This window comes from Liolophura sinensis, chromosome 8 (genome assembly GCF_032854445.1).
Source record: "Liolophura sinensis isolate JHLJ2023 chromosome 8, CUHK_Ljap_v2, whole genome shotgun sequence".
In the NCBI taxonomy this organism is placed as follows: Eukaryota; Metazoa; Mollusca; class Polyplacophora; order Chitonida; family Chitonidae; genus Liolophura; species Liolophura sinensis.
In genome coordinates, this window is record NC_088302.1 from 52484072 (window position 1) to 52489058 (window position 4987).

Sequence of the window (4987 nt, forward strand, 5' to 3'; positions counted from 1 at the left end):
TGACAACATCAATCACTGAAAGCATCCGCCACTGACAGCATCAACCACCGGCAGCATCAACCACTGACAACATCAATCACTGACATCAACTACTAAAAGCATCCGCCACTGACAGCATCAACCACTGACAGCGTCAACCACTGACAGCATCAACCACCGGCAGCATCAACCACTGACAGCATCAACCACTGACAGCATCAACCACCGACAGCATCAACCACTGACGGCATCAACCGCCGATAGCATCAACCGCAGATAGCATCAACCACTGACACCGACAGCATCAACCACTGACAGCATCCGCCACCAACAGCGTCAACCACTGACAGCATCCGCCACCGACAGCATCAACCACTGACAGCATCAACCACCGACAGCATTAACCACCGGCAGCATCAACCACTGACAGCATGAAAGGGGAAAGAAACCTTTTTAACTTGATAAAACTAATCAATAAATTTGTTCAAAAATGCCTGACTTAAGTTATTAAACATCAATAAACTGTGCCCGGTTTCCACCCACCATAATGCTGGCCGCCGTCGTATAAGTAAAATATTATTGAGTACGGCGTAAAACACCAATCAAATACATAAATAAATACTAAGAGTACAAGTCTCTTTTTAAGTATGAATGTGGACGGTGTATCCAAAATGTCTGACGCTATGTTCCATGAATCTGCTCAATTCCGTTAAACCTGGGGCTAGGGGCTATTGCACATTCATCGTGTTGAATATGATCGCCACGTCGGACATATGAACAGTTGCAATCAAAACACAACCCAGATACAAGTATTTTGATTGACAACAACTTACGTAGTGTTATGATACACGATGCCCATAATGATTAACTTTTACACGCCTCGAGCATTCCTTGCGTCTGTCCTGCATTATTGAAAACTGTTAACTCCGCCCTAATTTCTTATTTTATATACTTTCTTAGTTCTTTTGGTGGTTTGTGTTGAATGTTGGTCCTGCGATTATTCACCCGGTATTATTAAACAGTTTTCCCCACGATATACACAGAATCACCAGTCGACTGCGATTGTAACCTATAATTGACCATCGTTACAGGGGGCGGAATTACGCAAGCTCTCTATGGTGTCCCAAATAACTGTCATTATCAGTCGCGGCAATTACTTATATATTTGCCTGACTGTCGTTTAAAGCTGTACCCAAGATTTTATTTTGCTTAATGCATTTGTACTTTCGGTTAGTATTATGGTGGGAGAGCGCGGGTGGGAACCCACGATCATCCATGTGTTGTTGGCAGTTCTTACAACTTTTCACTTAAAGAATCATGGTATATTCTTGAGTACGGTGTAAAAAACCAAATCAGATAAGTAAAATGAAAGCTGGCGTTGATCCTTTATTTTATTTGATTTGTGTTTTACACCCTTCACAAGAATGCATATAGGTGAGAGACGAGAGGTCTTCAACCAACGTTAGACTGAGTAAAGGGCAACTGACCTTGTCAATCACTTATAGTCTTCACGTCCACAGACATTGAAAGTGGGACATGACATCGAGGGTGCCATTTCTGGAATCTTTAACCTGACTGTGGCCGAGTTCGTGGGAATCTTAGACACCTACTTGATCTACTTTCCGGCAATAGGCCATATAGCCGAACCGATAGGAGACAGGCCATGACCATCAGTGTCGTGCAAAGCCCCTGAAACCGCTTGGTCATTAGACATGTAGGTTACACGAGCCCACTGATTTTTTCTTACTATTTATGTAGTAAATTTGTCAACTTCAACCTCAAAAATATATATGCTCTAACTTTCGCCTGATACAATGCCATACTACCACACGCAGCTGGCACTTTTCTCTACATTTCATAAAATCAACTTTCATGTACCATGACCACCATTTTTTGAGCTGTGATTGCTGGAAGTGAAGTCATGACATTTTGTTACCTTGGTAACCTCCAGAGGGGTAGCAAGTAACAATGGCCAAAAAATTTTCAGTTCTATACAAAACAGACAAACGTCTGATTTATTTTAACTAGGTGTAAACTAATAGTGTAGAAATTTTAGTGTATCAACAACCTAAAATGTCTGTATGACAGTATTACCCAATCAGTGCTTCTTCATTCTTCAGTTCGGAGGCAAATCTTGGACCCAACTGCCTGAATTGCGCATATGTAACCTATAATTTGGAGAAAGTTTTAGAACTTTTTATCAGCAATATCTTCATATGATACTGGCACTCAAAACAAAATATTACATGGCTCAAGGGAAATGTAAAAATTTCAGGGCTGTATGTAAGAGCACACTCAGGCTGATACTCTGGGTATCTGAAATATGATGTTTTGTAGAGAACGGGGGTTAAATTTCTTTTCTGTGAAAACAAATTCTGCACTTGTCCTGTTTTTCCTTTAGATGCAACACGTTGTCATTAGAAACTAAAATTTGACCACCTCTCCTCAACTGCACTGAAGTTATGTGAGAATTACTAACCCCGTTAGTGCCATGTCTTAGTAGACATGATTTGTTCCAAAAAGTGACATTTCTTTTATTATTGTTGCACACAGATAGCACATTTGACGAAATGTTATTAAAGATAAGAAGCATATCAACATTCAAAGCTGTTTTAAAACACCCCGAGGGCATATTTACTGTTTTTTAAAGTCACTCTGCATGTAATATAATGACAATACATAAGTGCGCAATGCTCTATAAACCTCACATATAGATGTTTTAGGATGATGGGATAAAATAACTTTCTAAGTACACATCCTTAAACATTTCTGGTAAAATAAATGCAATCTTACAAGTTGAAAATTCAAGTCTAATAAGTTTCCTGTTGGATTTTTTTTATGAAAAAAAGGAGGGGGGGGGGGGGGATTGGAGGGGGTGGCTGAAGATCAGCCATGGTAAATGCACACAAAGTAGTCCATGATCATATTAAAACAATTACAACTTGACCTGATCAAAATAAAGGTGATCAGCCAAAACACTGGGCCTCTTTCCTGTAGTTTACACAGGTGCATTGACTTTCCTTATTATTTATACAGTAAACTTCAACCTCAAAAATGTATATGCCCGAACTTTCGCGTGGTATAATGTCATACCACCACATTCAGCTTGAACTTTTCTCTACAACACATAAAGAACCAGCCTAGTGTGACCACCATTTTTCTGAGCTGTGGTTGCTGGAATTGAAATAATGGCATCTACAACCTAAAATGTCTGTATGGCGGTATTACCCAAGCAGTGCTCTTTCATTCTTCAGTTCGGAGGCAAAGTAGGGTACCATTTGAACATTGTAATAAACATAAATTTCTAACTGAAATCTGGTCCCAATGTCTTAGGCCTAACTTCCATGTAGGGAGTTGCGCTGTCTCTTTTTCGCCAATTGCCACTTTCTGAGCTGTGTAGGACAGTGTACATAAGGAAACCGTTGTATACACAACACTTAGCACCTTCAAACGCGCCAAGGTTATTTCCGGCTTGGTAACAGTGAAGCATGGAGATGTTTTTAAGCATCTACTTACATATTCAGAAAGCTTCTTCGCTCATAAGTGGGAAAGTCTGCCAGCAATTATAATGGTCGTGGGTTTTTCCCGGGCTCTACCAGGGATTCTCCCACTATATAATACTGGCCGCCGTCGAATAAGTGAAATATTCTTGAGTAAGACGTAAAACACCAATTAAATAAATATAATTTATAAAGCAGTTTTGATTCAATACACACATTCAATTTACTTCATTCAAATTTCTCCCTTACGGATGGTTATTTGAAGAAAGATACAAAACACACTTCCCAAAAGGTTGAATCACATTCATTGATTTTGATACAGGATATTGGTTCATAACATATCAGCAATCTTATAATAACGAGATCGTATGTACATCATCACAACGATCCAACATTTAAACAATAGCTGGTCTGAGACCTCCGATTTCACAAAACACAACAAGAGACTAGCCCATAGGCTACAGGGAGATGTTCAACTATAGGTGCACCGAAAGTTGAAGTTCCAACATTATCGACCTGACTTTTAATCTTCACTTTAGGGCCTAGACATATTTTGGGAGGCGCTTTAGAGACGAGAATACCCCACTTCCAAAGGTTTTGGAAAAGACAGGCAAGTTCCCCATTTTATCATGGAGCAGCAGTGTGCTTGGCGCGTTTATTGAAGCATTTGCCCAATGATAACTTCTCTGTATAGCGTTGTTAGGACGACTGTTTCCGCTTTGGTAAAACTAGCCATTTATCCATATCAGCTCTGGCTATATTCTTCTCTGGGATGCCAGTAGGCCTAATGAGTAAACTTGAAGCAAATGAAGATAGTATGTAAGATTGTTTCATGCTCTGTTTACAGACAACCTGAGTTTACATTATCACAGCCATAGTATGAAAACAGGGCACTGCTGTGAAAAACAAGGATGTAAATATCGTAGCTTTACCAGGAGTGGAACCCTCAGTCAAGATACACAACCAAAAATACATTATTTCCCTTTGAGAAGAACAAAAATAAAACAAATTATTTTCCTTTGACACGAACAAAAATAAAACTGTATAGAAAGGAAGCAATTTTCAAATTACAAAGCTTCACCCTACTCTGGTTTCCTCCGATTTTACTGAAATTTGTATGTTCCGTCTTATTATCAAATATTCACGTTTTGTGACCCTAAATTTTTTTATGTGATAGGACATTCATTACATTTGTTGTGAATGTGTCTAAAAATGGTATGTAAATGTAGTGCACAGTTTGCTATTTTATTTCACGTTAATACAATATTAAATCAATAATTTTCCCATCCACCAGATGGCAACACTGTACTAAACTCATTATCACAGCTCTTAACTTTTCTTTCATCTCCATTTCCTTATAAAAGAATTAAAACAAAAACATTAGCAGCTTGATAAATATACTTAGCTTACCTAAATATACCATCAATGAAACTGCATAGTGTTGAAGTCATGAGATACATTAAAATATTGGCCTCCAAACCAAAAAAAAAAAAGAATTATTAACACTG